At 45.6% G+C, this 26737-nt stretch overlaps 2 long non-coding RNA genes across 4 annotated transcripts in view; one reads left to right on the top strand and one right to left on the bottom strand.

Moving 5' to 3' along the window:
- LOC147373379 (uncharacterized) overlaps positions 1-26737 on the bottom strand; it is a 212402-nt gene that overhangs the window by 99646 nt on the left and 86019 nt on the right. The gene's annotated exons all lie outside the window — the stretch shown is intronic.
- Positions 4044-23470, top strand: LOC147373380 (uncharacterized). Of its 2 annotated transcripts, none has more exons than XR_015161858.1 (3): positions 4044-4663; positions 9412-9529; positions 22820-23470. It is a non-coding gene; the product is annotated as an uncharacterized LOC147373380 (long non-coding RNA). The 2 variants fall into 2 exon arrangements; XR_015161857.1 differs by having other exon boundaries at positions 22559-23470.

The raw sequence follows: 26737 nt of genomic DNA, 5'->3' as shown, positions 1-26737 counted from the left end.
GAGATATACCAAGAAAATCCAATAAACACGTGAGAAGACGTTTGATCTCACTAGTCATCAGCTCAGGGCAAACTAAGAACCGTGAGACACCAGTCTCTGCCCGCTGTATTGATAAAAGCTAAGAATTCTAACAATGTGAGAACTCAGGGAGCATACGGACCGACGGACCACAGAGACCAGCTGACACACCTCTTTGGAAAGAAATCTGCTATCGTTTTGTGAAGTCGAGCCTCTGGACGCACTGTGACCCCACAATTCCCCTCCCGGGTAGACGCATCCCAGAGAAACCCCTGGGCATGAGCCTGAAATAAAATACACAACCCTGGTAATAGCAGAACAGTTCACAACAGCAAGAGCAGAAACAACCAACGTCCTCACTTGGGGAATGGATAAACTGTGACAGCCTCACACAGAGGAATGCCACGCAGTCGTGAAAATGAGTAGACAGCTGCCCCATGCCACAGCAACTACGTCTCCTTGCCGTGCCAAAAGCCACCGAAAGGGAAGAAGTGGGCCCAGCAGCTGGGGGACATGAGATGCTAAAACCTGAGACTAAGGCCATGGCCGGCGGCGGACAGATCTGTGGGTCTTTGGGAGAGAAACGCAAAGGACCTGGCAACACCTCAGCTACGGGGAGAGTCAGGGAGGAGTCCTGAGCTTCAGGCTCATGCGGGGGGCCAGGTGACGCCATCCTCGGAGATGCGGACACACAGGGTGGGAGAAGTGGGTGGAGGAGAATCTAGACACGGGCGAGAGAAGCACTCTATAAAGAGGAGGGGCAATCCTGAGGACACGGGGGCGAGACCACATGCATAACCGGGGGACGGCGCTCATGCGGAAAGCAGACGGTAAGCGCGAAGGCCCTCAGGCAGGCGTACCCTTGACCCCAAAACCCCTGGGAGCCTGCGTGAGGCTGGGCAGACACGAGATGACAGAGGCGGCTGAGACGGAACAGAGCCTGCGAACAGCAAGCGCTCAGTGCACCCCAGCTACCATCCTCCTCTGGACTCGCCACGTGACTGGCACACGAGGTGCCTGGCCTAGGAAGCACGGGGAGACCACCCCTCAAGCCAACAGTCACTTCACGACATGAATGATCACGGGCCACAGGGCTGGAAAAGGGCAGTCTTCATTCCAGTCCCGAAGAAAGGCAATGCCAAAGAGTGCTCAAACTACCGCACAATTGCACTCATCTCACACGCTGGTAAAGTAATGCTCAAAATTCTCTAAGCCGGGCTTCAGCAATACGTGAACCATGAACTTCCTGATGTTCAAGCTGGTTTTAGAAAAGGCAGAGGAACCAGACATCAAATTGCCAACATCTGCTGGATCATGGAAAAAGCAAGAGAGTTCCAGAAAAACATCTATTTCTGCTTTATTGACTATGCCAAAGCCTTTGACTGTGTGGATCACAATCAACTGTGGAAAATTCTGAAAGAGATTGGAATACCAGACCACCTGATCTGCCTCTTGAGAAATCTGTATGCGGGTCAGGAAGCAACAGTTAGAATTGGACATGGAACAACAGACTGGTTCCAAATAGGAAAAGGAGTACATCAAGGCTGTATATTGTCACCCTGCTTATTTAACTTCTATGCCGAGTACACCATGAGAAACGCTGGACTGGAAGAAGCACAAGCTGGAATCAAGATTGCCGGGAGAAATCCCAATAACCTCAGATATTCAGATGACACCACCCTTATGGCAGAAAGTGAAGAGGAACTCAAAAGCCTCTTGATGAAAGTGAAAGTGGAGAATGAAAAAGTTGGCTTAAAGCTCAACATTCAGAAAACAAAGATCATGGCATCCGGTCCCATCACTTCATGGGAAATAGATGGGGAAACAGTGGAAACAGTGTCAGACTATTTTTCTGGGCTCCAAAATCACTACAGATGGTGACTGCAGCCATGAAATTAAAAGACGCTTACTCCTTGGAAAGAAAGTTATGACCAACCTAGATAGCATATTCAAAAGCAGAGACATTACTTTGCCAACAAAGGTCCATCTAGTCAAGGCTATGGTTTTTCCTATGGTCATGTATGGATGTGAGAGTTGGACTGTGAAGAAGGCTGAGCGCCGAAGAATTGATGCTTTTGAAGTGTGGTGTTGGAGAAGACTCTTGAGAGTCCCTTGGATTGCAAGGAGATCCAACCAGTCCATTCTGAAGGAGATCAGCCCTGGGATTTCTTTGGAAGGAACGATGCTAAAGCTGAAACTCCAGTACTTTGGCCACCTCATGGGAAGAGTTGACTCATTGGAAAAGACTCTGATGCTGGGAGGGATTGGGGGCAGGAGGAGAAGGGGACGCCAGAGGATGAGCTGGCTGGATGGCATCACTGACTCGATGGACGTGAGTCTGGGTAAACTCCGGGAGTTGGTGATGGACAGGGAGGCCTGGCGTGCTGTGATTCATGGGGTCACAAAGAGTTGGACACGACTGAGAGACTGATCTGATCTGATCTGATCTAAAGGAAATCAGTCCTGAATATCCATTGGAAGGATTGACACTGAAGCTGAAACTCCAATCCTATGGCCACCTGATGTAAAGAGTGACTCACTGGAAAAGACCCTGATTCTGGGAAAGGTTGAAGGTGGGAGGAGAAGGGGACGGCAGAGGATGAGATGGTTGGATGGCATCACCAACTCAATAGACATGAGTTTGAGCAAGCTCTGGGAGACGGTGAAGGACAGGGGAACCTGGTGTGTTGCAGTCCATGGGGTCACAAAGAGTCAGACGTGACTGAGTGACTGAATGACCGAGCCTCTGAACAACAACAACCACCACTTCCAAACTTCCTACGTCACTGATTCCCCCCCTCAGGTGATTCAAGTTGCTATTTGTCAGTCGCTATTCTGTCTCATTCGAGTTCCTCCTTTCGAGCCTAAAAGTTCCAGTTTATCAAGTTTCTTCTCCAAATAGAGGTTTAAAATTAGAGCAAAAATGCAATAATAATAAGCTAGAAATAGCATGTTGCTACAGTGATACCAAAGTCTAAAATTAGATTTTGATCTATAAAAAAACACAAAATTCATTACTCTGCTACTCATTTCTGCCATTTTTCTCTGGGCCAAACCCATTTCAAAAAGAACCTTTATTATATGGAATCACAGAATACCTGTCCCACAGTGAGAAAGAGATGGATCAGGTAATTGAAGTCCACAGGTAATCCAGAAACCTCATTCCAGTTCAATTTCAAAACGTTCTCCCATCAATACTTTATTACATCCACTCTCGAGTCACAAAACTGGCTGATTTATGAAGTCGGACAAGTCTCTTGGCCTCTCAGACCTCGGTGTCCTCAGTGATTGCGTGCAGAGGCCGCACAGACGACCCCAGCAACTGCTCCGGGGCCACGGACCCCAGCAATTCCCATCAGCCTTCCTCCACCCACAGGCAGCAGGGCTGGGGAAGGGACATCAAAGATCAACTGCCAATTGACTGATAACCAAGGCACTGATCCACAATTCCAAATGATTCCATGGAATCTGAGAGCCAAGATTTATGTTTCCAGGCTACAGCAAATCATGCCTCAGAGTAAGACAGTCCTCACCAGTGGGCAGAATATCGCAACCGTATTCCATGGAAGAAGAGAGCAAAAAGGAGGGAGGCCAAATATTTCAGTGTCTGTCAGGAAATATGTAACTAACAGATGACTCTGTGGTTGAGAGATGCAAGAGGTGGATGAGGACAGACAGTCCCAGGTCTGGGAGATGCACCCAAGGTCTCAAAGTGCAGCAAACGCATTTAGAACATCCCCAGGCTAATTCCTTCCTTCACCAGAGACTGTCACCTCAGCGTAGTGAGTAACCTACTCCAGTACTCTTGCCTGGAGAATCCCATGGACAGAGGAGCCTGGTGGGCTACAGTCCACAGGGTCGCAAAGAGTCGGACACGACTGAGCGACTTCACTTCACTTCACTTAGAAAAGGCAGAGGAACCAGAGGTCAAATTGTCAACATTCACTGGATCATAGAGAAAGCAAGGGAATTCCAGAAAAACATCTACTTCTGCTTCATTGACTACAAGAAAGCCTCTGGTATCAGCCACCTGGAGCGGCAGGTGCTGAGATACAGAACCGCTGCTGAGAATGCAGAGAAAGTCGAGGATGAGCTGAAAGCAGAGAAGAGGAAGCTACAAAGAGAGCTCCGAACAGCACTGGACAAGATCGAGGAGATGGAGATGACCAACAGCCACCTGGCCAAGCGGCTGGAGAAGATGAAGGCCAACAGGACGGTGCTGCTGGCCCAGCAGTAGGGCCCCGCCCGGCCCCAGGCCCGCCCCGAGGGGCTGCCCTTCGGCCACTGACGCAGACCCCTTTCAGGACTGTTTGAGCTTTGGCATTCAGATAGCCACCTTTGTATTTTCTAATTTATGAGAGAATGAAACAGGTTTGAATCTTCATGAATGAACACTTTGTGTGTAGTTTGATTCTAGACTAAGAACTAGTCCATGCCGTTATTTTTCATTTCCGTAATTTTAGAATCAAGTTTACTCACCATTTTCCCCAGCCGCCTCAGTGACTGGGCCCGGCTCTGGAGGACAGCGGCTCAGCGCCCGCTGAGACACTTCCTGGAGACCTCAGAAACACAAGTGCCTTCTCCACGGTGCAGTTCAGACTCCAGTGATCTCCAGGGGCCAAGAGACACTTACCCTTAATATCAGGTAGCGTTTTTATTTAGTGAAGAAACAAGTTCACAGGTGGGGAATATATGTTTCACTCAAATTTGTATGTTTGGAGGAAAAAGCCTTTTTTGTAAGATATTTAAATTTATATAAGAAAATGTTAGAAAGGGATATGGGAAGTGTATATAAAACTTGTTTTATTGCATGGGGCAGGGGCGCCCAGGGCCTGTTGCTCTTAAAGTAAGAGTAGGGTCCTTAGTCTTCACATCAGCTGTGCTGTATCTTGTAAAGTATTTCATCTGCTGCTTATTTGTGGAATGAAACCTCAGACTAGCCCGATGGAGGAGGAGGGAGGGCAGGCCAGGCAGGCGGAGGTCGGCCTCAAGAGTCTGTTAAACACACCCTTCTGCCTACAGTCGGCTACTGACACATTCGTTAAGAGGAGCCTTTAAAACAAATCATGGCAGTCACGCCCCTCCTAGCTCACACCCCTCTTCTCTCCTTAAGGAAAAATAATCTGAAATACAGAATTTCTTTTAAGAACTTTGGTTTCATCTTTAAAGGTACCCAATTCAAGAGGATTTTGCCGTGGAGTGTGTAGCCATGTTGCAGTATTTGTGATTCTCTGTTGTTCTCAGAATCGAAGTGGTTTTATGGAAATGATTATTGTATCTTCAACGTGTTTACACAAAAAATACGGGGGAAGTCTAATGAATTAAGGCCACATAAGATAAAATTAGACATGAAACTAGGTAATAAAGTTAACTTAAATATGAAAAAAAAAAAAGAAAGCCTCTGACTGTGTGGATCACAACAAACTGCAAAAAATTCTTAAAGAGATGGGAATACCAGACCACCTTATCTGCCCCTTGGGAAACCTGTATGCAGGTCAAGAAACAACAGTTAGAACCAGACATGGGACAACTGACTGGTTCAAAATTAGGAAAGGAGTACGTCAAGGCTGTATATTGTCACCCTGCTTCTTTAACTTATATGCTGAGTACATCATGTGAAGTGCCGGGCTGGATGAATCACAAGTTGGAATCAAGATTGCTAGGAGAAATATCAACAACTTTAGATACTCAGAGGATGCCACTCTAATGGCAGAAAGCGAAGAGGAATTAAAGATGAGAATGAAAAAACTGGCTTAAAACTCAACATTCAAAAAACTCAGGAAACTCAAACAGGGGTTCTGTATCAATCTAGAGGAGTGGGATGGGGCAGGAGATGGGAGGGACGTTCAAAAGGGAGGGGATATATGTATGACTATGGCTGATTCTGGAGAAGGAAATGGCATCCCACTCCAGTATTCTTGTCTGGAGAATCCCACAGACAGAGGAGCCTAGTGGGCTGCCATCTATGGGGTCACACAGAGTCAGACATGACTGAAGCGACTTAGCAGCAGCAGCAGCATGGCTGATTCATGTTGAGGTTTGACAGAAAACAACAAAAGTCTCTAAAGCAATTATCCTTCAATTAAAAAATAAATTAAAAAAAAATCAGGGCATCTGGTCGCATCATTTCATGACAAAGAGAAGGTGGAAAAAAAGTGGAAGCCAATGGATTTTATTTTCTTGGGCTCCAAAATCACTGGGGATGGGGACTGCAGCCAGACAATTAAAAGATGCTTGTTCCTTGAAAGAAAAGCTGTAACAAACCTAGACAGCATATTAAAAAGCAAAGACATCATTTTACCAACAAAGATCTGCGTAGTCAAAGCTGTGGTTTTTTTCATGAGTACATGTACATGTACAGACATGAGAGTCGGACCATAGCGAAGGCTAACCCCCAAAGGATTAATGCTTTCAAACTGTGCTGCTTGAGAAGACTTTTGAGAGTCTCTTGGACAGCAAGGAGATCAAACCAGTTAATCCTAAAGGAAATCAACCCTGAAGATTCATGGGAAGGACTGAAACTCAAGCTGAAGCTCCAATCCTTTGGCCACCTGATGGGAAGAGTCAACTCACTGGAAAAGACCCTGATGCTGAGAAAGACTGAGGGCAACAGGAGAAGGGAGTGACAGAGGATGAGATGGTGAGATCGCACTGCCAAGTCAATGGACAGAAATCTGAGCAAGCTGCGGGAGGCGGTGAAGGACAGGCGAACCTGGTGTGCCACAGCCCACGGGGTCGCAGAGTCAGCCCCGACTTAGCGACTGAACAACAATAGGGGAGAAACCGCAGCCTACACGGTTATTTAGGTTTCCGTTACACCTAAACGTTAGAGTGTTCATCTCTTGCACATCCTGGAAGCTCAGCAGAGGAGAATCCGCCTGCCAAAGCAGGGCACACGGGTTCGATCCCGGATCTGGGAAGATTCCACACACCGTAGCAGAGCCACTTAGCCCTTGAGCCAAGACTACTGAGTCTGCTTGCGACAACTGGACCCATGGGCCCAGAGCCTGTGCTCCGCGGCTGGAGAGCAGCTCCCCCTCCCCGCCTGGAGAACCCCGCATAGCAGCGAACACTCGGAGCAGCTAAAAAGAAACAAATCATTTTTTAAAAAAACATATTCATCTCTTGATAATGGAGTTGTGGGTAAATTTTATTTTCTCCTATTTGTTTGCATTTTCTGCCAAGAACATGTGCTACATTAGTACCATTGGTTTTTTTTTTTTTTTTTTTTTCACATAATGAGAGTTTTTCTTAAGTATTTAAGGAGTATTTTAGGGCTCTGTTTTTAGACCTTTACTCCAGTTTAAAAAATATATAACTGTCTGCCTGAAGAGAAATGCTAGCAGGTAATGCAAGCAGGGAAAGCCCACAGGGCTGGCCAGGCGGGCGGGAGGCCACAGCAGGGCTCTTGGGAGATGGGACAGTGCTGGTCCTGAAGGAGGGGCTGGGGTGGACAGGGCTGGGAGGAGGGCTTTCCAAGCCAGGGGACAGCCACGCCCACCAAGAAGGGGAGCCCAGCCAGGAATGCAGCCCCTCCCGGCCCAGACCCCGCAGGAACACCACCCGGGCCTGCGCCTCCTGCGGCACCCGGCCCTGCTGTCTCCACAGTCAAGCGGACGGATGAAGCCTTCTCTTAACCACGTGGCTTCAGGAGCAGGAGGCAGGGGCTGCCTACACTGTGTTTGCAGCTGTGTCCCCACGGACTATGTGTTAGGCACATAGTACAGGCTCAGCAAACGCCAGCTGATAAAGACAAAGGATGTGCCTGTTGATTCTTTGCTAGTCAGATCGGTAAGGCTGCAGCAAGACTCAAGTGTCACACAGTAACAGGCTCACAAAGGTTAACAGCAGGGACTCCGGGATTTCATTTAGAAACTCTCTCATCAGCCAGCTCAGTCTTGACTAGTCTTATTTAGTAAACTAAAATCACGCATGGCGCATGAACACACACGACTGGCCTTATGTATTGTCTACACAAAGCAAGGCAGGATTCTTGCCCCTACACCCCACCACTTACCATCAGGGCTTGAAATTCCCAACATTGCTCATTCATTTCCATTTAACACATAAATTTCGGCTTATAGAGAAATTCAAATACACTTTCATGGAGTGTATTAGCATATTACACCATTATCAACCTTAAACACTCAGAACCAATAGGTTCTCTTTCATTTTTGACTATCTCCAAATAGGATTTCAGATGGTTTACAACAGTACAGATATAATATGACCAAAGTTAACCATGACTGAGAAAAAGATGTGAGTTAAGTAGTAAAAACTGGCAGTAGGTACAGTTCAGTTCAGTTCAGTCGCTCAGTCGTGTCCGACTCTTTGAGACCCCATGAATCGCAGCACGCCAGGCCTCCCTGTCCATCACCAACTCCCGGAGTTCACTCAGACTCACGTCCATCGAGTCAGTGATGCCATCCAGCCAGCTCATCCTCTGGCGTCCCCTTCTCTTCCTGCCCCCAATCCCTCCCAGCATCAGAGTCTTTTCCAATGAGTCAACTCTTCCCATGAGGTGGCCAAAGTACTGGAGTTTCAGCTTTAGCATCATTCCTTCCAAAGAAATCCCAGGGCTGATCTCCTTCAGAATGGACTGGTTGGATCTCCTTGCAGTCCAAGGGACTCTCAAGAGTCTTCTCCAATACCACAGTTCAAAAGCATCAATTCTTCAGCCCTCAGCCTTCTTCACAGTCCAACTCTCACATCCATACATGACGACAGGAAAAACCATAGCCTTGACTAGACGAACCTTTTTTGGCAAAGTAATGTCTCTGCTTTTGAATATGCTATCTAGGTTGGACATAACTTTCCTTCCAAGGAGTAAATGTCTTTTAATTTCATGGCTGCACTCACCATCTGCAGTGATTTTGGAGCCCCAAAAAATAAAGTCTGACACTGTTTCCATTGTTTCCCCAACTATTTCCCATGAAGTGATGGGACCGGATGCCATGATCTTTGTTTTCTGAATGTTGATAAGTGGGCACTATTTCTCTATCTGCCCACATAGATGGATGGATGGGTGGATAGGTGGGTGGATGGATGGACAGACAGACTTCCTGTCCATCAAGCCAGAGCTGAGTTACATCATCCTTCTTTAAAGTCAACACTGGTGGAAATAGAGCTTTTCCTGGACCCGAGCAATGTGATTCTAAACAATGTCGTCAATGAAAGTGTTCCTTAAAATGCAAACGTAGGCTCCCCATGGCTGTGTCCTTACTGGCCTGTGGGCACAATGTGGATGCACAATCACGCACATTTCCTTCTCTAAGAGTCCAGATAGTGGGGTTCAGGCCACACTGCCTTCTCTGTTTTTAAAGATGGAGAAAGCAGTGGGGTGAGATAACAAGCACCGCCTTGACGCACACTGTGCGTGCCTTGTCTCGGCAGAGCCTTCCCTGAGGTGAGCAGGACGGCTGTGAAACAGAGCTTTCGGCCACGCAGACAGCAAAGATGCTTTCTGGAAATGGCAAAGGATCTATCTGCCCACCAGACATACTGCAGGGAGGTAAGAGGCACGAGGAACCCTGGCGGACTCAGCCTTTGCCTCTGTGTGAGTGTCTTCCTGAAACCATGGAGCTCCACCCAAACAAGCCAAGGTCTGGGTTGTCTCACAGGGCATTACCACATTCTCACATATCCCACTTTATATAAGCACCAGTAGATTACATTAGACATGAGCCACTGAGCAAGTCACGTTTGTTTCTGGAGCTAGTGGTAAAGAATCTGCCTGCCAATCAGGAGACACAAGAGACACAGGTTTGATCCCTGCATTGGGAAGATCTCTTGGACGAGGAAATGGCAACTCACCCCAGTATTCTTGCCTGGGAAATCCTAAGGACAGAGGAGCCTGGAAGGCTACAGTCTGTGGGGTTGCAAAGAGTTGGACATGATTGAACATCCATGCACACACACCCGGTTTTTAATGGAAGTATTTTATATCATCCATGAAAAGACTCTGATGCTGGGAGGGATTGGGGGTAGGAGGAGAAGGGGACAACAGAGGATGAGATGGCTGGATGGCATCACTGACTCGACGGACATGAGTCTGAGTGAACTCCGGGAGCTGGTGATGGACAGGGAGGCCTGGAGTGTTGCGATTCATGGGGTTGCAAAGAGTCGGACATGACTGGGCGACTGAACTGAACTGAACTGAAGGAAATGCCAGAAAAACATCTCAGTTCAGTTCAGCTGCTTAGTTGTGTCCTACTCTTTGCGACCCCATGGACTGCAGCACGCCAGGCCTCCCTGTCCATCACCAACTCCTGGAGCTCAAACTCATGTCCACTGAGTCGGTGATGCCATCCAACCATCTCATCCTCTGTCATCTCCTTATCCTCCTGCCTTCAATCTTTTCCAGCATCAGGGTCTTTTCAAATGAGTCAGTTCTTTGTATCACGTGGCCAAAGTATTGGTGCTTCAGCTTCAGCATCAATCCTTCCAATGAATATTCAGGACTGATCTCCTTTAAGATTGACTGGTTTGATCTCCTTGCAGTCCAAGGGACTCTCAAGAGTCTCCTCCAACACCACAGTTCAAAAGCGTCAACACTTCAGCGCTCAGCTTTCTTTATGGTCCAGCTCTCATATCCATACATGACTAACGGAAAAACCATAGCTTTGACTAGAAGGACCTTGGTAGGTAAAATAATGTCTCTACTTTTTAATATGCTATCTAGGTTTATTATAGCTTTTCTTCCAAGGAGCAAGTGTCTTTTAATTTCATGGCTAAAAAAAAACATCTGCTTCACTGACTATAAGAAAGCCTTTGACTATGTGTATCACAACAAACTGGAAAATTCTGAAAGAGATGGGAATACCAGACCACCTGACCTGCCTCTTGAGAAATCTGTATGCAGGTCAGGAAGCAACAGTTAGAACTGGACATGGGACAGCAGACTTGTTCCAAACTGGGCAAGGAGTACGTCAATGTTGTATATTGTAACCCTGCTTATTTAACTTATATGCAGAGTACATCAAGTGAAATGCTGGGCTGGATGAAGCACAAGCTGGAATCAAGATTTCTCGGAGAAACATCAATAACCTCAGATATTCAAATGACACCACCCTTATGGCAGAAAACAAAGAGGAATTAAAGGGCTTCTTGAAGGTCAAAGAGGAGGGTTGAAAAAGCTGCGTTAAAACTCAACATTCAAAAAATGAAGATCATGGTATCCGTTCCATCATTTCATGGCAAATAGATGGGGAAACAATGGAAACAGTGAGAGATTTTATTTTTGGGGGCTTCAAAATCACTGTAGATGGCAGTTGCAGCCATGAAATTAAAAGATGTTTACTCCTTGGAAGGAAAGTTATGACCAACCAAGACAGTGTATTAAAAAGCAGAGACATTACTTTGCTGACAAAGGTCCGTATAGTCAAAGCTATGGTTTTCCCAGTAGTCATGTATGGATGTGAGAGTAAGACCATAAAGAAGGCTGAGTGCTAAAGAATTGGTGCTTTTGAACTGTGGTGCTGGAGAAGACTCTTGAGAGTGCCTTGCTGCTGCTACTAAGTCGCTTCAGTCGTGTCCGACTCTGTGCAACCCCATAGACGGTAGCCCACCAGGCTCCCCCGTCCCTGGTATTCTCCAGGCAAGAACACTGGAGTGGGTTGCCATTTCCTTCTCCAATGCATGAAAGTGAAAAGTGAAAGTGAAGTCAGTCAGTCGTGTCTGACTCTTAGTGACCCCATGGACTTCAGCCTACCAGTCTCCTCCATCCATGGGATTTTCCAGGCAAGAGTACTGGAGTGGGGTGCCATTGCCTTCTCCAGAGAGTGCCTTGAACAGCAAGGAAATCAAACCAATCAATCTTAAAGGAAATCAGTCCTGAATATTCATTGGAAGGATTGATGCTGAAGTTGAAGTTCTAATATTTTCACCACCTGATACGAAGAACTGACTCATTTGAAAAGACTCTGATGCTGGGAAAGATTGAGGGCAAGAGGAGAAGGGGGCGTCAGAGGATGAGATGGTTGGATGCCATCACCGACTCAATGGACGTGAGTTTGAGCAAACTCTGGGAGAGGGTGAAGGACAGGTGTTGGGGGCCAGAGTGAGGTACTCCGCCCGTGACAAAGGTCATGAGGAAGGAGGCTCGACATACGCAAAGGCGGGATCGAGCCTCAGGAGTCCCCCTGGAACTCCTCGAGCATCTACCCCCATAACCAGAGCCTGCCTACTTTACTACTTTGTGCTCACCTACACCTCTGACTTTACGGGGGGCTGTCCCCCACAACCTCTTTTGGAGAAGGAGTTAACTTAGAGCTCCAGTTTATAATAATTCCTGGGCGTGATAAGAGTGTTTTAACCTACAAACTCCTCTGAAGGTTCTCTGGCCTGCCTGACAGGCTTGTCCGGCCACATGTGATCGCTCACAGCCTCCCAACCGTGAGAGGCACAAGATGCTTTAAACCTTCTAAAAACAGGTTCCTTAGAAAAGTTAGAAAACTATTAGTATAAGTATAATGGGCTAATTAGAAATTGTGTTGGTGAAGGGTTTTTCATTTGTTGAGCCAATGTTTGTTGCTAAGTCTCCATATCCCCTGCCCTTACACACATTAATGAATATATAGAATTAACCTTTGATATTAATCACGTTAGACCTTAGGCTAAGTAAATTCTTTCCTTAACTAAAACCCACTACACCCTCACCCTGTAGGAATGTAACTTTATTTGGGTGGCGTCTGTTTTGAGAATAATCAGCCCTGGAGAAATAAGTGTCCTGATTGACTGACCGCTGTCACAAGGAGAGGGTCGTAAATTGTCAGCAGGCCCCCCTGGCCAGAAGATGATGTAACACCCCTAAGACCTCTGTATACATTTGTATGAAGCACCTGACTTTGATAAAAGTCAGGACTGCTGACCCCGCGTGACTTTTGCATAACATCTCAGTGTATAAAAACAGACTCTGGAAAATAAAGAATTGGGATCAGTTTCTCGAAATACTGGTCTCCCCATGTCGCTCTCTCTCTCACTCTGGTTGAGTCTCCATCTGGAGCGCGGAACCCACCATGCTTACTAATTATGCCTGGGCTTCTAAGATCCGACCGGGGAGGCCTCAGTGTCTCCTCTCCTTCGGGAGAACGGAAGGACGCCTGCGGCCTACGTAAGTGGTGCAAACTTCTTGTCTTGAAGTTTTATTGGTCTCCCGCATAAACCAAGCTACTCAGCCTCTTTTCTCCACTGAATTTTCCTACTGAGCTATCCTTATTCTATTACTCTTTATATCTTTAATTAATATCTAATTGAAGCTATCGTATCCTGATCCTCGCCTATGCCGTCTCTCCTTCGAATACCCTGGATCAGCCGGGGCTGGTCCCCGGCAGGTGGCGCCCGAGACAGGGATTTTCGAAGGTAAGCTCCCCAAAGCAATCAGGGCCATCAGCCCTATTGCTCCCCGTTCTCGGAACAACTGGGTGACCAGCCCTCTTGTTCCCCCACGGAGCAGTTTGGGTCACCAGCCCTACTGCTCCTCCCTCGGAACAGTTTGGGCCATCAGCCTACTGTTCCTCCCCCGGAACAATCTGGGTCACCAGCCCTATTGTTCTTCCAGTGTTCGGGACGGCTAGGACCCCACTCAGGGTGCCGCGGACCCCCCTGTAGGATAGACAGGGCGAGAGGAGTGGGAAGTGTTGAAAGTGTTAAAGAGTTAGAGTTAGAAAAAATGGTTTCTGAAGTTAAAAGGCCAAAGAAAAGCCTGATCTTTTGAAAGCTAAAAGCTTTATCTTCTATTATATTTAACTTTCTGACATGGATAACACTGAAACTAAGAATGGCAACTCTTTATACAAGTAATCTTGAAACTGTTAAAGAAGCTACTGTTAATTTAGATACTTGGGTGAAGGTGAAAAAACAACTAAACACTTATCCTATAAATATGATTAAAAATGTTCTGGATCCTCATCATGAGGCTGTGGGATGACCTATGGGAGAGGCTATAGCGGTGGATGGTAGTGGATCTCCACCTTCTGCGCAGATCATATTTTCTGCCATTGACAAGGAAGAGGAGGGACACTGTGCTCTACCTCCCGAGGAGTGAGAGGGCTTACAGGACGCTGCGGCCGGGCGCCCTGGCGAGCCCCCTCTCCCTCTACACAAACCTTTAAAAATTTATCCAACAATTTCTGATTTAAGGCGACTACTCCACCTCTGCTTGCACCTCTCAGGGCCTAGGAATTCCCCAGTTTACATCCAAAGCCTCCCAGAGCATTGCCTAAGGTTGAAAAAGATTAAAAAGTTTTATTTTTAAAGAAAGGAGCTTTTAAAAAATACACAATATACAGAGCCTACTCCTTGCAGGAAAACCCCCTCTGGGGGGGCCTCACCCAAGCAAAAAAAGAGAGAAAAATAAAAAGAAAAAAGAGAAAAAAAGTGAAAAAGAAAAAAGGAAAGAAAATAGAGAAAGATCTAAAGATAGAAAAAGAACTAAAGAGTGAAAAGGAGAGAGGATCGGAGGAGGAAGGAATCAGGGAATGCAGCAAGATAGAAAAAGAAAAAAAAAGGAAGTTAGAAAAAGAAATACAGAGAGAAAAGAGAGGGAGGAGGAAAGAAAAAGAGAGAAAGAGGGTAAAGGAAACAAAACTAAAGAAAGAGAAGGTAGTAAGAAGGAAGAAGGAAGAATGAAAGAGGGAAACAAAAAGGAAATGATAGAAAGTAAAAGAAAAGAGAAAAGGAAGGAAAAAAGAGAGTGAGGGAAAGAAAACTTGAGAAAGATTTAAAGAGAAGAAGGAAGAAAAAATCAGCAGAGGAGAGAGGAGAGGACTTACAGGACACTGTGGCCAGACGCCCTGGCGAGCTACCTCCCCCTCTGCGCAAACTTTTAAAAAAACTTATCCACCACTTTCTGATTTGGGGCGATAGCCGCCGCCTCCGTTTGCGCCTTCCAGGGCCCAAGAGTTCCCCACTTTGCCCCCAAAGCCTCTCAAAGTGTTGCCTAAGCCTGAAAAAGATAAAAAGTTTTTTAAACAGTGGAGCTTTTAAAACAGACTGCATGCACAATATGCAGAGCGTGCTCCTTGGAGAAAACCCCCTCAGGGGGGTCTCACCCAGGCTAAGAGAAAAGCCAAACGGTAAGGGGATTTAGCAACAATATTAACCCTTGACGAGGTTGCTCCGATTCCAATGGGAGTGGCTGGCCCCCTGCCTGAGGGCATTGTAGGACTTGTGCTAGGGTATAGCTCGCTTTCAAGAAATTTTGGTGGTGTATGGTGTAGTAGATTCTGATTATATTGAGAAATTAAAGTTTTGACCTCACCGCCTACTAAAACTGTGCAAATTAATAAAGGTCAAAGAATAACACAGCTTTTGCTTTTTACCTTATTATCAGACAAGAAAAACCTTGACTTCTCAAGCTAAGAGCCACAGAGCATTTAGATTTAGTGATCTAGCTTTTTGGGTGCAGGGAATTACAGCTCCAAGGCCTTTAAAAGATCTTTTAATTCAAGAAAATAAAATGTCAGGGCTATTAGACACAAGAACAGACGTCTCTTAACATTGCTGGAAAAGACTGGCCCAGTTCCTGGCCCACACATACTACTAAAAATGAGTTGGTGAGATTAGAGAAAGTGATATGCGGGCTGAGAATGCTGTAGAAAAAAAAAAAAAAAGGTGAGGGAGAGTTTAAAACCTTGAAGAGTAGTGAGTTCCCTGTTGCTGGAAGTATTCAAGCAAAGATTAGATGGTTGCTTGTCATCTAAAAAGCTATAGACCAAATTTAGGTTACAAAACAATAACTGGAGAAGCTTATAAACATGTTGTGCAACACCTCTTTACTTGCTTCTCATATTTAGGTGTGCCAAAAGTTTTAAAAACTGATAATGCCCCTTTGAAGCTGCGGAGAGATTGTTTACTAACTTTAAATGATTTCCAAAAATTATTAGGGGACATTAATTGGATATGCCCTCATTTAAAACTGACTACTACAGATTTAAAGCCTTTGTTTGATTGCTTAAAAATTGATCCTAATTCCAGTTCTAAGAGAAAGTTGACTAATGAGACAGTTAGCTCTTGTTGAAGTGTATGAGACTTTAAATGATCAGTTAATTAAGATTAATATTACCAAAAGATGAGATTAAATTATTTTTGCCACGAAACATACACCTACAGGGTGCTTGTGACAAAAAGGCCCATTGGTTCCATCTACCAGTGACCCCAAGAAAAGTAGTTTTATCTTATCCCAGCTTGGTGGCACAATTAATTATAAAAGGAGGAAAAAAGAAATGTGGAACTTTTTAGAAAAGAAGTAGCAAATATAGTAATTCCATTCAATAAGGATCAACTGCAAGTCTTTTACAAAATAGTGATGATTGGCAAGTTGCCCTGATAGATTTCAGGGGTCAAATTTTGTTTCATTTGCCCTCAAGCCCCCACAGTAGTTAAAAGTTCAAAAATGTTAGATTGGCAGTTTGAGGGTACCTGTGGAACTTTCCAACCCTATGTAGTTCCTACGCTCCCCTTTACCCTATGGGGGAGGGACGTGCTATCTCAAATAGGAGATACTCAGAGAAGGGTTTTCTCAATTTCTTAGTGATCAACAGGTGGTACAATTAATAATACTATATATATTATTATAAATACATAATATAAATATATTTGCCTAATTACAGTTTGCCTAATTAGGTATGGGTATAAATAAAATATAATAGAGGTATACCTAATTCTATTTATAGATCTATACTTAATTAATTTGTATATCATTAATATGTATAGTATATATGCATATTATACATATACTGTATAATCAAATATATATTGCAGTAATATAATGTGTGTGTGGCTGATATTAATTGGTATGGATTGATGTGCTGTGATGATATATGTTCTATATACCGTATAATTATATGTGTGTGACATGTATTATTGCAGTACATTGGTTTGTGTTGGCTGGTATTAGCTGTGTACGTGTTGTATTGCTGTAATATATATTAATTAACATATTAATTATAAAGATTAATTCAAGTATATTATGTCAATAAGTTTATACTTGTTGAAATGTATAACTACATATATAAATACATTTTGCATTTAGATATATCTGTATACCAAAATGAGATAAGGAGGTTATGCATTTATTATTTAAATTTATACAGAGACCTAAACTAAACATTACACCTAAATTAACATATCCCAAAATTTATGTTGTTAAAATGTAAATTTTAAAAATTTAAAAAATTAAATTGACAACTGCTTGACAATTCTTTTACCATAAAACCCCCATAGGTGTAATTGGGGTGGCCAGACAAAAAATTGGTTTTATGGCAAAACGGCCCCCTAGAATGGGTCCATCTCCCCGCCCAAACTAAAAAAGTAGTGGCTTCTTATCCAGGATTGATAGCTACGCTGATATTAAAAGGGAGAAAGCGGAGCATTGAAATGTTCGGTAAAGAACCAGCAGAAATTGTAATTCCATATAATAAAGAACAACTTGATGCTCTTCTAATGTTTGATGAGGACTGGCAGGTTGCCGTAGGAAATTATTGTGGTCAAATTCTACATCATTTACCTTCGCATGTTTTGCTGAATTTTATATCCAGACATCCAGTTATTTTTCCTGTCAGATGTAAACAATCTCCTATTCCAAATGCTCAGATAGTTTTTACTGATGGGTCAGCAAACGGTAAAGCCTCCATAGTTACTAAAAATCACCAAAAGGTTTTAGAAACATGGGAAACTTCAAACAGCATAGAGGCTTTTGCTATGTTTGCAGATGAAGAATTTAACCTTTATTCTGATTCTCAGTATATTGTCAGGTTGTCTCCACACATTGAAACTGTGGTTTTTGTCTGAAAATAAAACTACCATATTTCATTTGTTAACTAAATTACAGCAACAAATTTGGAAAAGAAATAAAATATTTTTCATTGGACACATTCGGGCTCATTCCGGATTGCCCGGCCCTTTAAATGCCTTTAATGATTTGGCTGACTTAACCAGAAATACAGTGGCTACTGTGATTGAGGAGGCCAGAGCCTCTCACTCACTTCATCATCAATATGCTACTACCTTAAGATATCAATTCCAAATTCCCAGAGAAACTGCTAGGGAGATTGTGCGTTCTTGCTTATATTGCCCCACTGTTTATAATAGTCTACCTATGGGAGTTAACCCTCATGGTCTCAAACCTAACATACTCTGGTAAATGGATGTAACTCATATCTCTTCATTTGGAAAACTTTTCTTTGTTCATGTAACTATAGATACCTTTTCTCATGTCATTATTGCAACGTCTTATACCGGAGAGGCAGTTAAAGATGTTATACAACATCTCTTTACTTGTTTTTCATATTTGGGCCTACCAAAAGCTCTGAAAACTGACAATGCTCCTGCTTACACTTCTAAGTCTTTTCAGGAATTTTGTTTACAGTTTCAAATTAAACACAATACAGGCATCCCTTATAATCCCCGGGGACAAGCCATTGTGGAAAGAGCACATCAAACATTAAAGCTTCAAATTCAAAAATTAAAAGAAGGGGAGTTTAAGTATAGCTCTCCCCATCAAATCTTGCAACATGCTCTTTTTGTAATAAATATTTTAAATGCCGATTCCGCCGGAACTACTGCAATGCTTCGCCATTGGTGCCCAGAGCAATTGAATGCAAAGCCATTAGTCAAATGGAAGGACCTTCTCTCAGGACAATGGAAGGGTCCTGACTCATTATTAACTAGCGGTCGAGGATGTGCTTGTATTTTTCCACAGGACGCAGATTCACCAATTTGGGTTCCAGACAGGCCAGGTTCGCGGCGCGCACTCGCTTGCCCCGCCCACTAGGCAGCTCTTGCCTCTGCGCCTCCAGCCTCGCCCCGCACCCTCCTCGCTGCACCCCGCGACCTAGAGCAAAGAAGTTTGTGCAGCGAGTGAGGGCCAGAGAAGAGAGTGCACCCACAAAGTGCCGTCCAGACCAGCGCGGCGCCGGCCAGCAGGGGAGACAAGATAAGCATCGAGATCCCGGCGAGACTGACAGGGCTGCTGCAGCGTGAACTCCAACCAGAAAATAATTCTACTTATTCTGTTTTAGCTTGTCCACACTCGCCTTATGTTTTCCTTTTTACTAATGACTCCAACAAACTTAATGTAGGCATGAATTATTCAGGTGGACCTAACGTAGTGACTTGTGAACAATGTATGCTTTCATCTTGTTTAAACCCTCAATGTAATGTTTGCTCCTTTGTGGTGTTACAATGCCCATCCTATCTTATGGTGCCTATATGATAGCTATGGTCTTACTGTGTTACAACAACTGCAGGATTTAATGCGATCGCGACGGTTTGTGGTCTTGCTTATCCTAGGAATATCAGCTTTGATAGCAACAATTACTTCTGTTACTGCGGCAGCAGTATCATTGACTCAACAAGTGCATACTGCCCAATATGTTGATACCATGTTTAAAATTGTCTTTTTAACTCTAGCAACTCAGGAAGCTATAGATAGGAAATTAGAGATGAGAGTAGACGCCTTAGAAGAAGCAATTATGCATATTGGGATAGAGTTACAGGCTTTAAAGGTGAAGATGGCTTTGACATGCCACGCTGATTACAGGTGGATATGCGTGACATCTTTGAAAGTAAATGAGACAGATTATGAATGGGAAAAGATTAAAAATCATATCTCAGGTGTTTGGAACAGTTCTGATACTGGCCTGGACTTAGGGAAACTTCATAATCAAATACAGACCTTGGAACACTCTCAACTGGATTTTACCGCCACTGGAGCAGCTAATGACTTTTTTCACACCTTCTCTAACTTTATTTCTGGAAAAAATATTCTGTCTAATATCCCTAGTTATGTTGTTTTTGGTGATCTAATCCTACTTCTCATAATCATTCTTCCTTGTATTGTCAGGATTCTCTGGCAGAGCATTTGGAAGCTCGCGACTGAGCTGCATCTGGTTGTTTTAAGAAATAAAAAAGGGGGAGATGTTGGGGGCCAGAGTGAGGTACTCCGCCCGTGACAAAGGTCATGAGGAAGGAGGCTCGACATACGCAAAGGCGGGATCGAGCCTCAGGAGTCCCCCTGGAACTCCTCGAGCATCTACCCCCATAACCAGAGCCTGCCTACTTTACTACTTTGTGCTCACCTACACCTCTGACTTTACGGGGGGCTGTCCCCCACAACCTCTTTTGGAGAAGGAGTTAACTTAGAGCTCCAGTTTATAATAATTCCTGGGCGTGATAAGAGTGTTTTAACCTACAAACTCCTCTGAAGGTTCTCTGGCCTGCCTGACAGGCTTGTCCGGCCACATGTGATCGCTCACAGCCTCCCAACCGTGAGAGGCACAAGATGCTTTAAACCTTCTAAAAACAGGTTCCTTAGAAAAGTTAGAAAACTATTAGTATAAGTATAATGGGCTAATTAGAAATTGTGTTGGTGAAGGGTTTTTCATTTGTTGAGCCAATGTTTGTTGCTAAGTCTCCATATCCCCTGCCCTTACACACATTAATGAATATATAGAATTAACCTTTGATATTAATCACGTTAGACCTTAGGCTAAGTAAATTCTTTCCTTAACTAAAACCCACTACACCCTCACCCTGTAGGAATGTAACTTTATTTGGGTGGCGTCTGTTTTGAGAATAATCAGCCCTGGAGAAATAAGTGTCCTGATTGACTGACCGCTGTCACAAGGAGAGGGTCGTAAATTGTCAGCAGGCCCCCCTGGCCAGAAGATGATGTAACACCCCTAAGACCTCTGTATACATTTGTATGAAGCACCTGACTTTGATAAAAGTCAGGACTGCTGACCCCGCGTGACTTTTGCATAACATCTCAGTGTATAAAAACAGACTCTGGAAAATAAAGAATTGGGATCAGTTTCTCGAAATACTGGTCTCCCCATGTCGCTCTCTCTCTCACTCTGGTTGAGTCTCCATCTGGAGCGCGGAACCCACCATGCTTACTAATTATGCCTGGGCTTCTAAGATCCGACCGGGGAGGCCTCAGTGTCTCCTCTCCTTCGGGAGAACGGAAGGACGCCTGCGGCCTACGTAAGTGGTGCAAACTTCTTGTCTTGAAGTTTTATTGGTCTCCCGCATAAACCAAGCTACTCAGCCTCTTTTCTCCACTGAATTTTCCTACTGAGCTATCCTCATCCTATTACTCTTTATATCTTTGATAAAATAAATAAATAGGTCGCCGACGCCGTCCCCGCTTCGAATACCCTGGATCAGCCGGGGCAGGACCCCGGCAGACAGGGAAGCCTGGTGTGCTGCAGTCCATGGGGTCATAAAGAGTTGGACACAACTGAGCTGAACAACAGCAATGATGTAAATGCCGAAGGAAAACTACCGAAAATGACCGAGTTTGGGCAAAATTACAATTCAGATGATATTCTTGACCATAATTTGCTAAATCAAAGGTTTCTGGACATCACTCCAGAAACATGAATCCAGGTCTCTGATCATCCACTCAGAGGAAAGTCTAAGATGTCTAAAAGCAAAAATGCTGAAGTGCAAGTTAAATATCAAAGGTCTCAACATTGGTTTGCACCATTTAATACAGAGGTTTGATAAATTAGAAAATCATTTTGCCCTCCTGATTCTCATGATGGCATTAGGATAAAACACCTTTAAAAAAAAAACATTTAAAAGCTTAAATCAATATTAAAATCATTCAATTTGCCCAATTAACAATTTGTCTATTGAGTCAAAGGTTGATGGTGGATACATAAATTCTACAAAAGGTTTTAAAAGATTTTTGACAGCTTTTTTTCCTATTAGTTGAAGCGATTGGTGTTAGAACTACAAATTAGAAGGGAACAGTGATCTGAGAGAGAGAAATGACCTAAGACAGGCTTTAAGGGACAGCCTCATGGCCAATAGCATTTGGGACCCTGGGCCATGATGGTGCCACCTGCAGGAGACACAAGTCAAGCTGTCCGGGCGAGTCTCCGCTGCTCTGTGTGAGCTCAGAAGACACCCGCCCCTTCTCCCTGCTCCCCAAAGGCAGCACCAGTCTCACCGATCTCCTCCCGAGGCAGAAAGTGTGCAGAAAAGAAGGAGATGCAAACCAGCATTCATAATTTCTCCTCGTGTCCAGCCTGGTCGGCCAGCCCTTGCTTTAGGTCACGGGGCGGGCTATCATCTATTTTTCTTAGTCCTGTTTTAGCATTTTCACCAAATTTAAGCAGCTTGCTGGGGAAATCTGACTCTGGCCAAGATTAATAAGGAGAGTATCTCATTTTCAGACTGCAACGCATTTCCATGTGCAGAATTATTTCCCCCAAAATATGCCATTTAATTATTAAGGCCACTAAACAGCTGTAAATTTACATCAAAGTGAAGCTAGTATGCGCTCCTAGGGAAGGGTTGTGGGCTATATTTTAAAACAACTTTGAGTGTGTAACTTTCCCATCAGTTGCACAAAGACAAACAAAAGAGTTTATGCTTCATACACAGTCACACAGTCGCCTCCAGGAAAGCAGAGAAAATTTCCCCAAACCTTTAGAAATTAGAAAACTTTGAATGCTGCTCTAGTATAGAATTTGGACCTAAGATAGCAGAAAATATTCTTGCCCCAAAAGCAAACTTTCCATTTTTTCAGAACTGTACTTCCATCACTTATTTGGAGAATCATCAATGACGGTCCTAAACAGGCTTAGTAAGCCCACAGATTCATCAGTCCTGGTGGAAAGTCCATCAAGAGCAGCAGCAGCAGCCACGTCTCCCCCACTTCCTCCCATCCAACCCCCGGCTTCAGGTTCCCGCTCAGTACTCCCATGGGAGTTGCACCACCATCCTAAAGGGGCTTGAAGTCAGAACACCAAGCACACCCTTGGTCCCTCTCTCTCCTTCCACACCGCAGGACACGCCGCCCGCATCCCGAACTCCAGACGTGCCCGTGCTGTCTCCTCCTGCTCCGGGGCTGCCCCGGCCCTGAGCTCCGAGGGGCCTGCTCCTTCCCACCACTCGGGTCCAGTTCAGATGCTGTCCCTTCTGTGAGGCCTCTCTCACTCTCCCATCTGCACCAGTCCTGACTCTGTCTCCCTGGCACGCTTTGCACTCCTCCGCAGCACGCTCACTGCCCTCAGCGGCCGATCGGTTGCTCACTGGCCCGTCGTCTGTCCCCCGCACTGGGATGCGCGGTCTCTGAATTCAGGGGCTGTCCTGTCCTGTCCATCCCAGAATCCCCGCAGCCCACCCAGAGCTGTCCCGGTCAGCACCGCCCGGCCCCCGGGGGGTCATGAGCAGGAACCAAGAGACCAGGAAACGGATGTGCTCAGAAGCGAGCACACGGAGGCCTCGGGGCCTGGCTTACAAACTCCGTGGTCCTGCCGCCGTGCTGTCACCCGGCAGAAAAGCTGTGCCTTTCTGAGACGGAGGGGGTGGGCGTGGTGTAATCCTCCCGAGGGGATGACAGCTGGGGATGAGGACTCGACCGGCTGCCTCATGGTCACGTTCCGGGCTTGTTGTGCTCGCTCAGACTTCCCTCCACGGCCTTTCTCACTGACCTACAGTCACGTGCGCGTCTCCATCATCATCACAGTCTCCCCACGGCATCTGGCTAAAGGCAAGGGCCCCCTCAGGCCCACTCTCCAGCAGCACCCACAGGGTGCCCCAGCACTGCACTGGCCACAGGAGCGTGCAGCCTGAAGCCTGGTCCCGGGGAAGGGGACTGTGGGCACGTCCCGGTGAGGCGGCCTCTCCGGGGACCAACAGAGACCAGCACACACAGCGGGGCCCTGGCGCCCAGCCACCGTCTGCCCACAGCGCTGAACACCACAGAGGGTCTTCCTGCATTCACTGATCAGTCAAGAACCCCTCCACCTCGGGGCCCTTCTGGAATGTTCTTTACATATGATAGCTGCGCAACACACAGAAACACACCCACGTGCACAGACGACACAGGCTTCACCAGGCGTCGTCTGGTGACAGGCTGGGAGGCCCACGCACACGTCCTTGGCTTTACTGAAGATTTACCCCAGGTCTGTTCTAAACCCGAACACATGAGGCACTCTGAGTTCATTCCAATCGCCAGGTACATTCTCTTCAGAGCATATCACCAGTATCATCCAAGTGCGACTTTAATAAAAACGACAGCAAGCTCAGAATTAACTTCCAAAATCTGCATCATGTCACCGTGCGTCATGAGGAAGCTGTAACGGCCCATCCGATTCCACGTAACCACACAGTCTCAGAGGGTAGAGCCTTTATCTGTGGACATTCCCCAGGAAGAGAAAGTTCTAGCCAACATCCAGGAGTGGGCCATTTCCTGGGACCATGTTCAATTATTAATCTGAGCTTGATGAGGCTACAAAACATCTTACTGGAAAGGCGGCTGACAAAGGAGGGTTGAGATAGCTGGATTTGTTTCTCGTCCTTGGAAAATGTTCCATATCAACTAAGCATCCATCACTTTTCAGCTAATATTAATATTTTAATCACTGAGTCCATCAACTCTAACATGCATCTGTCGAGGACTTGTTATGGGTTCACCATTGGGCTAAACACGATGAAGGCACAAGATACATCTAAGACATGGTTTCGGCTCTCTTGGAAACAGAGAAGGCGATGGCACCCCACTCCAGTACTCTTGCCTGGAAAATCCCATGGATGGAGAAGCCTGGTAGGCTGCAGTCTATGGGGTCGCTAAGAGTTGGACACGACTGAGCAACTTCACTTTCACTTTCAGCTCTCAGTTATAAATCTGGCTAGGAAAGCAATCTATTTATACTTGAAAACTTTGATTAAATTAAAAATGTATTTATAAACATTTTTATACAGACAGTGGGCTTCCCTGGTGGCCCAATGGTAAAGAATCTGCCTGCCAACGCAGGAGACGTGGGTTCAATCCCTGGGTCCGGAAGATCCCCTGGAGAAGCAAATGGCAACCCAGTCTAGTATTCTTGCCTGGAGAATTCTGTAGACAGAGGAGCCTGGCGAGCTACAGTCCATGAGGTCGCAAAGAGTTGGGCATGGCTTAGCAACTGAGCACGCACACATAGACAATGCATGCTGTGAGAGAACAAGAGACGCTTCCTGAAAACATCAAGCACGCTCTGACTTTGAGGTGTTTGCACCCACTGTTCCTTCCAGATTTCAGAATGTTCTTTGCCTCCAGGGCTCGCTCCCTCGCTGCACTCAGGTCTCTGCCGAGTGCTCTGCATCGGTGGGTCTTCTCTGACCCTCCACCCACCTGCTCCATTTCCTCACCGGACAAGCATCTCTTCCCGGTGGCTGTCCACCCTGACCGACGGGGCTTCTTCCTGTGTAACCCTCTTCCGCCTTCCCCTCCCAGGAAAGAAGGCAGGAACTCGGTCTGTCCCCTCTCTACTCTGTCCCCAACATCCAGAAGAGGGCCTGGATCCTAACCGGCATTCAACCAGCATCTCTGTAACTACTGTTAAAGGAACATGTCACATAACACAGCTTACTTCACAGCATGACGTCATGTGAATTGCGATGTTTTCCAGGAAAGTCATGACTGCCATGTGAACCTACAGACTTCCTAAGAATCGAGCTTCCCTCCCAGGGTCAGCCCTGCAAAGCGTGCGGACAGGTTGCATTTCAACTTGCTGATCGCACGGGTGCCCCACATTATGCTGGACTTGAATACACAGTACAAACACATGGAGATGGATTTACATGTGACCTCTTAGATAAAGCCAACCCCAATCCATCATATTCTAAACTCTGAACGTTAAAACCAAGGGCGATGTTAATTTTGGACATTCGCACAGTTTAAAACCAACAAATTCCGTATAGATCTGAGCCATAGTTTCTAAATACAGACTCCTTGTCAGCGTAGATTATAAAAGAGAGAGAAAAAGACACTGTCCAGCGATCTCATTTGCCTCAAGTGACTCAACTGCTACACGAGGATAAACCATCTCCTGCTACACTGGATTTTCCAATTTGTTGTATATGTTTGTTTGCTCATTTGTTTTGTTTTAGTCCAGTTTATTCTGTTCTCAGATTGAAGCTGAAACAGCTCACATGTGTAGTTTTACCCTAAAGAAATAAAATGTGTTCATGCAGGCTTCCAAAAAGTCCTCCGATTGAAGACCACGCGTGAGACGCGTGGAAGGTCAGAGACGAGGAGGGTCAGAGGGGTGAGGAGCGGGGAGGAGCCCACCCCGTGTCAGGAAGGCCACCCCCTCCTGCTCAGGTGAACTCAGTCCACCGGGGCCAGTCTCTCTAAGGACACGGAAGACTCATCAGCAAAATACCCACAAATGAGAACTCTTGTCACTGAGTAAACACTAAAATAACTGCTACAACACGAAGACTTTCCTGCCAAAACAAACAAAAATGGTTTAGACAGCGTTCTCTTCGTGATGGAGGAGAGACCGTGAACTAGAGGGACTCCAAGAACTGACCTCCAGAGTGAAATACTTCTGGGGTGTTAGAGGGCTCCTTGGGGATGGCTTCAACTTGACGCTGACCTTGAAAGTAATGTCTAGGGAAGACCCAAGACTTGGGCAGCACCGAGACCTGGATTTAAAAAAAAAAATGGTGGAGGGGGAGTTGGGGGAAACTCCAGCCAAACCGGCCTGAGGAACAGAGCAAACACTGGTGCTGAAGGAAGTCCTTTTTCATGCTCACGTATCTGCCTCCCTGCAGCCCTGCCCACACTCACAGCAAGCCACCCAGCCAACGAACATCACACCCACCCACTGGTCAGCAGGCAGATCCCCGTGTCCACTTCCACCGTCGTCTCAAATGGAATCGCTGAGGGTAGGGAGGCCATCTGGTGGTAAAGACCACGCTGCTCTCCATCTCA

Source organism: Bos grunniens, chromosome 4, assembly GCF_055505025.1.
Source record: "Bos grunniens cultivar Pamir isolate PY7600 chromosome 4, Bosgru_T2T1.0, whole genome shotgun sequence".
In the NCBI taxonomy this organism is placed as follows: Eukaryota; Metazoa; Chordata; class Mammalia; order Artiodactyla; family Bovidae; genus Bos; species Bos grunniens.
The sequence above is the reverse complement of the archived record's forward strand: the minus strand, read 5'-3'. Positions and strand labels throughout refer to the sequence as shown.